Source organism: Martes martes (genome assembly GCF_963455335.1).
Source record: "Martes martes genome assembly, chromosome: 6".
Lineage (NCBI taxonomy): Eukaryota > Metazoa > Chordata > Mammalia > Carnivora > Mustelidae > Martes > Martes martes.
Genome location: NC_137893.1, coordinates 125,991,215 through 126,003,606, shown reverse-complemented (window position 1 = coordinate 126,003,606; position 12,392 = coordinate 125,991,215).

Here is a 12,392-nt window from a genome sequence, read left to right as displayed (position 1 = left end):
CCTCAGCTTTTCCAAGCAGGCTTTCATACTCCCCAGTCGGTCTGGGACTTCACAGGAGAATAGCACACCTCTCCCATCAGGGATCTTGCCACTGGTGTCACTCCAGGGACGGGAAACTCTGAATTGTTCCTGAGTCCCATGCAGAGAGAGACAGAGAGCTTAGTGAGTGATGTGGAGGGAGCATGCATGGCCTGGCCTGACTTCATCCCGGAGTCAAACTCAGGGTAAGCTTGCACACCCAAACAATCCATTTCTCTTAGAGCAAGAAATCACCCTTTATGGATGGAGGAAGAACTTGGGGCTTGACCAAAAGAGGAGACTGAAAGTATCATAAACCAGTTCTGGATACTGGAATTATAGGGGGAAAGTGTACATACTAAATGGAAAAAAAAAAACCATAATAGATGGAGAGACCTGAAAAAAGTACATTAAGTCACTGATGAACAAAGGTTTGGGTTGGATTATGTGTAATGTGTAGAGACGTGGCCATGACAATGGTATTCAACTGCACGTTTACATACGGCAATACAGCTTCAGGCGACAGTTTATTAAAAGGAAAGACAATGCAAACATTTCATATATGTAAGATTAGGGAGGTGTCTCCATCACAGAGGACAGGCCTGAAGGTCAAGCAGAACTGAAGCTCACCATGTGCAGTCTGCATGTGAACACATACGCATGCGTGCAATAAAATTGCAAGTTTGGTGAAACCGTGTACCTAGCCTCTCTCTAATATCGCACTCACTCAGGAACCAGAGACGGACGACCACGGGGCAAAGAGGAAAAAAAGCAAAGTTCAGTGAGACCAAATGGACAATTTTCAACCCAATCTCTGTTGCCTTTGTGCAGGCCATGGGTATGAAAGAAGAGAGACTCGACAAAGTTAAATTCCAGTGCGCGGCCCCACGGGCCATGTTAACCCAGCCGAGATGTGTCACCCCTGTGGTTGTAATGACACACCTGGAACCCTGGGTGCCAAGGTGAGAAGAGTTCAAAGCCCGTGGTATGTTATCGCCTCTCAAGGAAGCACGTTATTATTCTTATTATTCCTGTCTACAGATGAAAGATGCACTGGGGAGACAGGTGGGCTGGCTTGTTCAAGGTCTCCCAGCTGGTGGGTGAAAGGCTGGGGAAGCAAATTTGGATGGGCATTTCTCCTTCCTGGTGATTAAGCTGTCTCTTGTGTTCCGAATTAATTTGTCATTATGAAAATAGTTGCGAGATAAGAGGACCTACCTTCCAAAGCTTCTGTGGGCTCAGCTGACAATGAGTAAGTATGTCTAGGAAAGTAGATACATCTTTGTCTTTCTATGTGATCTGACCTGAGGAAAAGCCCAGCAGGCGGAATTCATTTAGCATTGAAACTTTACTCTGTCCTGGCTTCAGCTAGTCGATAAAGGAGTAATATTTTGGGGTGGTGGTGGGGAGTGCTGTTGAGTCTGGGTTTTCCAACACGATTTTCTCAGAAATTTAGAGGTCACCTTAATAGTGGTGATGATTCTATAATAACTAAAGACACCATTTTTTAGGCTGAAGGTTTGTTTCTTTGTTTGTTTTCAATGAAATCCCAGGATCAGTCACTTCATTTTCCTCTATCAGATCATTTAAGGTCATTCAGACAGAGAAAAGAGGGGGGTCAGGAAGCAGAGCAGTCAGGGTGGGGGAGGAATGGAAGCTGGATTAAAGGCTGGAACCCTGTCCTCACCAAAAGTAGCAGGGAGATTGGATAACCCTGACTGCACCCGTGTAATCAGCTGTCCCAGACACGGTGTTATTACAACGCCACCTATGTCCTTTGTAACCTTTAATTACTCCCTCTCATCACCCATGTTACTTAGCAAACAAAAGAAGGCATGGAAAAGAACCAAAATGGGATGAAAAACACTAACGAACAAGAAAGGAAATAAGGAAGAAAGTTGGCAAAGCTCAGCGCAGTGTGAGTCCCAGGACCGCGGGGATTTATGGCTGATTCACGCACTGCTGTCCTGCTGGTGGGCAGAACACAGCTTGGCACACAGAAAACATCTGTAGGATGAACCTGACGGCCTGTAACATTGTTTGAAAGATGGACTGGGTGTGTCCAGCCAGAAGACAATGCAGTCAGCCCTCCAACAACACAAGGGTTAGGGACTCCCCAAAAACTTAATGACCAACAGCTACCTGGAAGCCTTAGCAATATCATAAACAATGATGAACGCATATGTTTGTCCCATGTATTATGTGCTGGATTCTTAGAATAAAGTAAGCTAGAGAGAAGAAAACGTTATTCAGAAAATTCTTAGAAAGAGAAAATCTATTGACAGTACTGCACTGTATTTATTGGGGGGAAAATCCACATGTACGTGGACCCCCACAGTTCAAACCCATGCTGTGGGGTTCAAGGGCCGACTGTGATTTCCAAGGCCCTAAGGGTCTTACAATGGGCTTCCTAGTTCACCTAGAGGGGAGGCCAGCGCCATCCCATTTTCCTTGGAAAGCCTACCAGGCCTTTTTCCTCGGCCCACCTAGGGAAAGCACCAGTATATCACACTTGGTCCTACACCTAGAACCAAGTCTTCCCTACCTCACCTCCCACTGTGGCCTAACCCACACTGCCTGGGTTCTTCTGATCCTGAGGAAAACCAGGTCACAGACGTCCACGCACCTTTAAAGTGGCAGCATGTTACCCCTGTCAGGAGCACATATGATTTCAAACCATTTGTAGAATAAAGGCAGCGACAGGTACAAAGGAACGGGTCATGGGTGGTGGCATCCCGGACCACCTATTTCCTGAGGGAGGACGGTAATGGAGGACCAAAACTCCTCACCACACTTCAAATTACAGTAAGGTTTTCTTCCTCCATTTCCCAGTACCTTGACATTTCTGAACTTTAAAAGTATTTATTAAAGGTATTTCATTTTCATAATGTTTTCATAATGTTTACACTAATTTGCTAGTTACTCAAATTATAGCGACCAAAATAAAATGGTTGGGTCTTAGCTCTATCTTCAGAGTCTTCTTTATTTGTGGCCCAAAATGCACGATTTGTTTAGGGCAGCCTAAGCAAATAAACAATTCAGTAAAAACAGTACAATGGAAATGGGTCAAAGCCTAGGGGATGTTTCCCACAGTCCTTTCGTTGTCGTGGTGAAGGTCTGAGAGAGGCCTGTGAGTCGTCCTGTGAACAGCCTCGAGAAGAGGGTCAGATCTGGAGCCTGAAGACAGTTCTGAATCTTGCAAGAGGTGGAGACTATTTGTCCCTGGTCTGGGATGGGCTGCAGGTGGAGCGATCTTCTCCGGTCAGAAGAGCACGTGAGGGCCTCGATTCTAAGAGGCAGACCCTCTTCAGGCCGGAAGTCGTGTCCTTAAGTCCATGAGAAAGCCTGCTTTGAGTGTGCAATATTCTGAAAGTTTCAAGGAAAAGCCCCGCAGAAATGAGGCATGGAAGAGGACACAGAGGCCCAGAAACCACGAGCAGGGAGCAGGTGTCCAAGTGGACTCCCTGGGCATCTTCCCATTGAAAATCCAGGAGCTCTGACACCAACATTACCTTTGAAACTCATCACTGTAAAAGGGAAGAGGTTTCTTGGCTTTATCAATGAAGGCTCCTGGAGCCCATGTCCGAGGAAGTTTCATTCTAAAAACCTCATATGATCCCCCAGGACCATCCACAGATCACCTGGGGGCATATCTCTTCCATAAGAGAAGAGAAATTCAGAGCTATGGCTACATGATCCATGTGGGCACGGGGTAGAGCTTGTGTGTGCCTCAAGTCAGTGGGTGCAGAAGAGGAGCACAGTGAAGAGATTTCTCCCGGGCCATCCTGGTTTAGCTGCATGAATTTCTATCCGGGGCCGACATATTTCCCCTTCCACTCCAGCGAGAGCAGTGTGCCAACTGTCATGAGCTTTCTCACCATGAAGAACAGTCTGGGGTTTTATCAGGGCTCTCTGTTGGCCATAATTCATTCAACGTGTCTTCACTCCCCGGCTTGTAAGTTTTCACTTCTTCTGCAGCTGGTAACTTCCGTTGTTTCTTTTTCTATCTATACCAGCCATGAATCAGCTGCTTTTTCAGAACCATGGATTTCTCTAGGTAGAGGCCATTAAGGATCGGCATTTTCCTCTGCCATGCTTTGGTTTCCAACAAAACTGTGGCCACGTGGCATGCCTAAATGACCCCTCACTGGTCAGCTCCTGTTGGCAACAAAGGACTTAGCAAAGATTTTCTATGAGCCCTTCATCTTCCTTCTTCTCTGATTAAAAAAACAAAACAAAACAAAAATCCCACTCCACTGACCTGCCTCTGTTTCAACCACACAGTGTAATGATTTAAAGTTTTAATTTCCTTCCCTCTGCGAGCAAGTCTTCTTAGATGTCTTTCTAAAAGTTCTCGTACAATACTGTTAGTCCGATGAGCCCAGAGTGTTCCTTATTCCAGTCATCTTTCCACAATAACTGTTCCATATTTCTTTTAAATTTAGTCATTTTGGGGGCACCAGGATGGCTCAGTGGGTTAAGCCTCTGCCTTCGGCTCAAATCATGATCTCAGGGTCCTGGGATCAAGCCCCGAATCGGGATCTCTGCTCAGCGGGGAGCCTGCTTCCTCCTCTCTCTCTCTGCCTGCCTTTCTGCCTACTTGTGATCTCTCTGTCAAATAAATAAACAAAATCTTAAAAAAAAATCAGTCATTTTCTTCTTAAGCCTGGTGGAGTTTAGACATCATCTTTCCTTTGTTGGTTTAACTTCATTGCAGCATATTTTTACCTCTGAAAGTTTTATAAAAATTTTTACAGAATGTGATGTTTCTGTAGAGTTTTGACTTCCCAGTAGCTTGTCCTGTTCTTTTATATGGCATCTGTCTTTAAGTTCTCAAAGAAGCAGATATTCTGCTGCAATGTGATTCCTTTCTTCAAGCCCTCTGACCGTGTCACTACAGCCACTCACCGTAGACAGACTGTTATTTTGCCTTCTGAGCTCTTCCAAAGGTGGCTTTGTTGCTTTGATCATCTATCTGAAATCTTACGGTTTGTTAGGGATTCATTTTGTCACATGATCTTTTTGACCGTCTGTGCAGTCTGCTGTTCCATCACTTGATATCTTCTGCTCCTTGTGGCAGAAAAGAGCTTCCATAATAAACTGGCTAGCAACCAATTCCTTGCGAGGCAGTAATAATTCCAGTCTGCTGGAGACTCAAAGGTCTGGTAGCCTCAGGCCCTCGGCCAGGGTCACCACCAGCGTCTTGGAATAGCATTTCCAACATCCTTCATTGAAAGAAGCAGAACTTCCCCCATCTGAAGGATTGCCGTATTTCTTTCTAGTCTATATTCAGAGGCACCATTCACTCTCTCTTTGAGAGAACTACCAAAAAACCAACCTTTCTAAGAGATATGTCTACATTCTCTGGGATCCCTTTCTTTTCCCACACAATGACTCACAGATATTCTATTTCCTTAGTTCTTCTATGTTCAAAAATATTTGTTACCTTTAAAATTGAAAGGCAGTATAACCGAATATACAAATATTGAGACATACTGTCTTTGAAAATTTTATAAGAATTGTTCTCTTATCTTTTAGCATTGAATATTGTTTGGATAAGTCTGGGACAACTGTATTTTTTCCACCTTTATGAATGACTTGATCTTTTTTCCGGGTAGCCTAAAGGATTGTTCCTTTAACAGTGAGGTCTAGGAAGTTGACTGTTTCATCTTTCCCCTACGTGCCTGGAAGATGGGATTTGCACTTCTGTTTCTCCTCCTCGTTTTGGGAGGGGGAAACACACTTTGTTCTTTCATCTCCAAACCTGCTCAAGAAGATAGCTATCTGATTAAGTGCCCTGATTTATATGCTGAGAAAGAAGACACGATCAATCAATCAACGCTGATTTCTAAGGGCTGAGTTCCTTCTCTCCTTCCCTTCTGCCCAATTAGGTGGTCTTCCCCTGCAGTGTCAGTCAGGCATTGCCAACGAGGGTAAGAGAGGGTGGAAATGCAAGAGAAGGCCTGGGCAGCTGCTTGGAGAGAACTGAAAGATCATTCTGATAAGGCCTCAGTTTTTGGAACCTACGGTATCCACCATCCAGCTGGAACAGCAGAGTCTGAGAAGGATGGGACTTGACCTGGTTAGGCTGGGAGGTAATGAGGAAGGAGAAAAACAGTTTCTCACCACTTACCTGCAGCATAACCTGCTCTTGCTTCAAGTTAGAAATAACCAGGTTGGAATGCCTGGATGGTTCAGTCAGTTAAGCATCTGCCTACAGCTCAGGTCATGATCCCAGGGTCCTGGGATCAAGTCCTGCATCAGGCTCCTTGCTCAGTAAGGAGCCTGCTTCTCCATCTGCCTGTCACTCCCCCTGCTTGTGCTCTCTTTTTACTTCTCTCTCTCTCTGACAAATAAATAACTAGAATCTTAAGGGGAAAAAAAAAAAAAAAGAAGCAGCGGCCAGGTTTTTTCTGGTGGTGGTCTCTTTGAGGTATTTTGTTTACTCAAGGACTTTTTTTTTTTTTTTTTTTGCCTATACTTAGTTCCAGGCAATATGGGAGATACAAAAGCTAATAAGACATGGTGTGGTCCCTGACATCAAGGGGTCACAAAGCAGTGGGAATCTGAGGCATCTATAGAACTTTCTCTAATCTAATCTGAAGGTCAGAGTGGGACTGGCAAGGGTATCTTTTGTAGTGTGAAGAGAAACAATGAAAACTCCTTTTTAATACCTATTTCCTAGAAAAATAAGTTACTCTTCAAATATTTAGTATTCCAGATGACACTGCTGTCCTCACAGGATACTTCTGTCTTCTGGTCACATGTCACACATCAATCCTTGGGAAGGGAGGTCCTATAAGCTCTTAGTCAGGCACACTGCCAGGTCAGAAAACCATGAGGAACTCAAGTGTGGCAAGATGTTGACCAAAATAAAATGAAAAATTCTAGAAAAGTGTATTTGAAATATTAACACCTGGTATCATTAATGAAGTATCTCATACTAAGTATATACATCTTGAAATACTGGCTTATGGCAATACACATATAAGTTTATGGTAAATAAATACATATATATTGGGAATGTATGCCCAACTTTTCTTTTTCTACTGGAAATCTTGGTGACCACTGCTTTCATGTAATAAATGCAGCGCCTATCGTAGGAAGAAACTTCTGGGTGTGCATAGCACAGGCAGTTCATTGTTCCTGGCAACTGGGGGGATAGACAGATCACAGATAGCTGAGCTGCGTCATGAAGAACGAATGAACTGTCACCAGAGGAAGAAGAGGAGAAGTCCATTCCAGGTTTATGAGGCTCTCAGAGAACAGGCCTAGAACATGGCTCAGAGAACATGGCCCAGAAGAGAGAGCAATGGGCAAGTCCAAATCTCCTGGAATGTATTGTGTCTAGGTGGAGGAGTGGCCGTTTTCCCTGGAAAGATGGATCACAGCCAGATTCAGAGGACCTGAGTTCTACGTTAAGAGTTTGGACCAGACAGTACGAGCTATAGGGAGTCAGTGAAGATGTAGAGGAAAGAAATCCCATGGTCCAGTTACTAGTCTCTGACACCACTTTCAGTTATAAACTGGCCCAGGGAAGGGTTAGATAGGTGGTTATACAGGCTCTCATAGGATGGGGTGGGGGAGGCAGTCAGCAACGAAGTCATGGCCAGCTACTGCAAAGGTCAGAGGCCTGTCCTACGGGCACTCCACAAGAAGACAATCAAACCAGACAGGCCCATGGTGACAGGCAACCCCTGACAAAATTAGGAAGAAAAAGCAATGAAACCCTCCCTGCTTCCTGCCCCAAGTAATGAATATTCCGCCCCCTGGTTAACAACTATCAATAAAAGTTAGGAAACCACCCCCCAGGGCCAGCAACTCTCTCTGCAGCTGGAGCTCTGCTAGTGTATCTTTTGCTCTAAGGAAGTTTGCTGCTTCTGTTAGTCATCCACTGTACTGCGTCCTTGAATTCATTCTTGTGTCAAGACCAAGAACCTTCGGTGACTCCTTCCAGTCTGGCTGACTCCAGGCTCCAGGGCCCAGGACTCCCCAGTTCACCCGCAAAAGAAGGAGTGATAAATGATGACATTGTCCTTGGTTTTAGGAATATCTCTCTATCTAACATTATCTACCTTTCACTGAGAAACTTAGAGCACTATATTAGCATGGTGACAAAAATATCACTTAATATTTAAGAGATGCTAAGGAACTAATCCTGTGTTGTTGTTGTTGTTGTTTTATTTTCAATTCTGGTGAAATGCACAACACACAAAATTTATCACCTTAGCCATTATTAAGTATGAATTCCGTGGTTTTAAGTACATTCTCTAAATGCTGTGCAGCCATCACCACCATCTATCTCCGCAACTCTTTTCATCTTGTAAAACTGAAACTGTCTCCATTAAACATGAACTCCCCATTATCCCCTCCCCTCAGCTCCTGGCAACCACCATCCCCCTCCCAACCATTCTTTCTCACTCTATGAATCTGACTAGTCTACAGACCTCATATACACGAAATCATATAACATTTGTCTTCTGAGAGCCGTTTTATTTTCTTAGCCTCATGGCTTCAACGTTCGTTCATCCATGTTGTGTCGGGATTTCCTTTTTTGAAAAGCTGAGTGATCCTCCTTTGTATGTGTATGCCACATTTTATTTCGTCTGTCAATGAGAACTTAAGTTCTTCCACCTTTTTGCTGTTGTAGATAATGTCGCTGTGAACATGGATGTTCAAATATCTTTTTGAAATTCTGCTTCCAAGTCTTCTGGGTATATGTGATAAATAGTATCTCTTAGTAAGTTTCCTTTCTACAGGGTTATTTTGAAAGATGTAGTGAGTTTTCCCGGAGATTCTCTTAATGAATTATTTTTTTGAAAATATACCCCGGATATGTGGTGGCACTGAAACATGGGCTTGGCATGCCAAGCCCTTAAGATTTCGTGTTCAGAAGCTGACCTGTTTCCTTTCTCAGTGAAGATGTAGTTAATATCCACCAGGCATCTCAGTCCAAGAGACAAAGGGTGTTACCCTTTGGGGACCTGTGTATCTGTCTATTCAAATACAGAGGGGTTTTTGTTTTGTTCTTTTTTTTTTTTTTTTTAAGTAGGTTCCATGCCTCACATGGAGCCAAACACTGGGATTGAACTCATGACCCTGAGACCAAGACCTGAGCTGAGATCAAGAATCAAAGGCTTTGCCAGCTGACTCACCCAGATGCCCCTCAATACACAGTTTTAATTTTATTTAAATAGCAAGCAAAGGTCTCGGGGTAAATGTACAGACTAAGGAGGAGCTGCCTAGACCGTCATGAGCAACTGCTGCTGGTAGAACAGCCCCGAAGGTGGGGTGGCAGACCTGCGAGCCCGTTAGTCCACAGCCTCTGCCGCTGACTCTGAAAATGGCTCCGGAAACCTATTTGCGCGAGTGTGCTCAGTTCATTTCATAGGGATTTGTTTATAAATGTGTGGACTTCACCCACTACACCTTGCAAGAGGCATCCTGTCAATCTTAGCATTCTGTAATGTTCCCATTTAAGGCGACTTTCTACTTCTGTGTTTCTGTTTTCTGCACAGTCCGGCTGTGTGGTGAGATGCCATTTACCTAGGATTCACAGAGCAAGCATTCTCCGGCTCGCCCTCCGCCCGCCCAAGGATCGCACAGATACTGTGGGGGAGGAGAGGCTGCTTATAAAAGGGAGGCGGTGCCTCGGAAAGCCTGGGCTCTACTCCCTCTGTCTATTTGTATGACAAAGAAGGCAAATCTCTTTGGTGAAAACTCAGCGCTCTCCGCGGGGACTGAGGCCATTTTAACCCAAATTCGGACTCGGACAACGGGAACACCGCCAGCCTTACCGAGAAACAAAAGTGACTATCTCCGCACTGCCCCGCACTCACGGACTCAGAAATTTGCCTGCTCATTCTAGTCTTTTGTTACCTGGGCCGGCTGGTTCCCCGGGAGCCCCAGGATCTCGGAAGGGCAGGGGCTCTGAGACTCCCAGCCCGGCAACCCCCGGAGTAAAGAGCACCAGGGCAGCTCTCCCGGGAGCTGCCGGCTCCTCATCGGGGAAGGGGAAGGCCTGGGAGAGAAAAGAGGGAGGACAGTGGCATAGGAACAGATAGAGTGACAAAGCTGAGAAAGCTGAGGTCTCGGTGGGGCCCAGGGAGCCCGTGTACCACCTCCTCGCCACAGTCACGCTATGGGGCTGCGACCCCTCCCTCTGCATTCGACTTCTTTACGTCGATGTTCGGACTGGTAGCTTTCCAATACTTCTAGCTGGAGAGTATTAAGAAGGGCGAAAAAAGGAAATAATGATGGATTTGCAATCTCTTACAATTCCTCTTCATTCATTGGCCAAGTGTCGGTTGCCTAGGAAACCGCGTGCAGCTCGCTGCGGAGGAGGCTGTCCGGCTACGCCGGATTTGGGCTGTGTATTAAGTGGTGAATGCAGGCAGGCAGTAAAGAAACCGGAAAGCTAGATGTCTTGTAATTTCAGCGTGTTAAAAAAAAAAAAAGAAAGAAAGAAAGAAAGAAAGAAAGAAACTTGCTTTAAGAAAACAATGCTTTTAAACATTCACTACCAAATGAGCAGTACAATGCTCCCTATCAGACTTCAATTAATTAAAACAATGACTCTGTGTGTAATCATAGAGAAATGTAAAATCACTTGAGGATTTGCCATTGAATATACTCTGAATATTGTGAGAGCTTTAATAGCCTCAGGGATATCTCACTCAACCTCAGCCACCCAATCTGTTAGGCATAAAATAAATGTTGGATTTTATTTTATGCTGCTTTATTTCTACAACTGTTTGCAGAAGGGAAATTTTAGAAATACTGGTACCTGATTAAAACTAATAGCCTGCAAGTGATGGTGAAATATATTGTCCTGACACCTTTCACGTCTGATATACAATGACCTAGGTGGAGAAGAATTCTGTATAATTCACAAAAAGAAAGGCTGGAGGGCCCCACTGAGACAGAATCTATTTATGCTCTGGAGGCTCCTTACTAGCCTCTCCTCGGGGGCTGTATGGAATAAAGCTGATAAGGATTAGCAGATAAACGGAAAGAGCGGGGGAAAGATTTGGCTGTCATCAACGCTCAGCCTTCCGACACAAAATCAGCTTCTTGCGAAAATAAAAATGTGCAGCAGCGTAATTCCAAATTGGGAAGGGGAGGGGGCATGCAGAGGCGTAAAGCCCTAAACAGAAGCGCCGGCTCCGCAGAGGCTGGGGTGGGCGATAGTACCCGCAGATGTATGAAAGGGAGGGCATCCGGGCTTTCCGAAGAGTGAGTTGCAGCCTCCCCCATCCCAAGCCTTCTCCCCTAAAATAAACCCGAGAGGAAAGGGCCTTTTATCCATAGAATCTCGACTCGCGTTTTCACCCGACACTCCGCAGCAATCTGGCTCTGAAACCGAAGCTGAGCAAATAAACCGTTAGGTAAGGGAGGGGGGCGACCAGCTCAAATTTCCCGGCCTGGAGCAGATCCCCTGGAGCGCCTCGTACCAGGGTTGCCCCTTGGCGCTGGCCGCCAGGTGCTCACTGCTGGTCGCACGTCTACACAGAGCACGGGTGCTGCCCCAGCTAGGGCCTTCCCGCGCGCCTCGCTCCCAGGGTAGCCGCCACCCCCAGGTTCGGGTGCGGACACCAGCCACAGCTCTTTTGGCCTGAAAATGGTCACCTTCCCCGAGGACTAGGCCGCCTGCAAGCCGGGATTCCAGCCTGAACCCTGTTTTTAACTTGCCGTGGGACCTTGGGAATCGTTCACCCTCCACGCTTCTGCGTCTGTAGGAGCTGGGTTAGAAACTCGACGTTCTAGGTCCCTGGAACCCTTAAATGGGGCACGTGGGAGGCTCCTCTGCTCCTCTGCCTCTCGCCCGACCCATCCTAACCCCAAAAAGGGAAGCGACATCTGGGGAATTCTGCCCCGAAGGTTCGGTCTGGGCGCCATGGGTGTTTGGGGAGGCTGGGCTTTTGTTCTCTCGGTTTCTCTTTGTGCACTGGAATTGAGTTGAAAGCCCCCCTTCCACCTCCCAGCGGGAGAGAAAGGCGGTGACAGCTTGCTGATAGTTGTGGGAGGGTCTCACTCAACAGCTGCAGTCTCCGCTCCCCCACGGGAACCCGAGTCATTCGGCCCTTCTAGCCAGAGGATGAAAAGGGGTCACGTCACCTCGCCGACGACCCGTCCCGAGTCCAGAGGGGGAGGGGCGCTTCACCCATAGAATTGCAGGGGCCAGGTTCCAGGTCAGTAGTGAACATTTCAGCCACCCTTTCCCCACCTACCCTTGAACGCAAGCAGGTTGAGCAACCTCTCCCCAGCCCCCACATACATACACATGAAAAGTAACAAAGAGATCAATCATCTCCTTCGACCACCTAGAAACTGCGGATTTGAAAGTGTCGGTGCTCGGAGTCTGCGCACGCGCT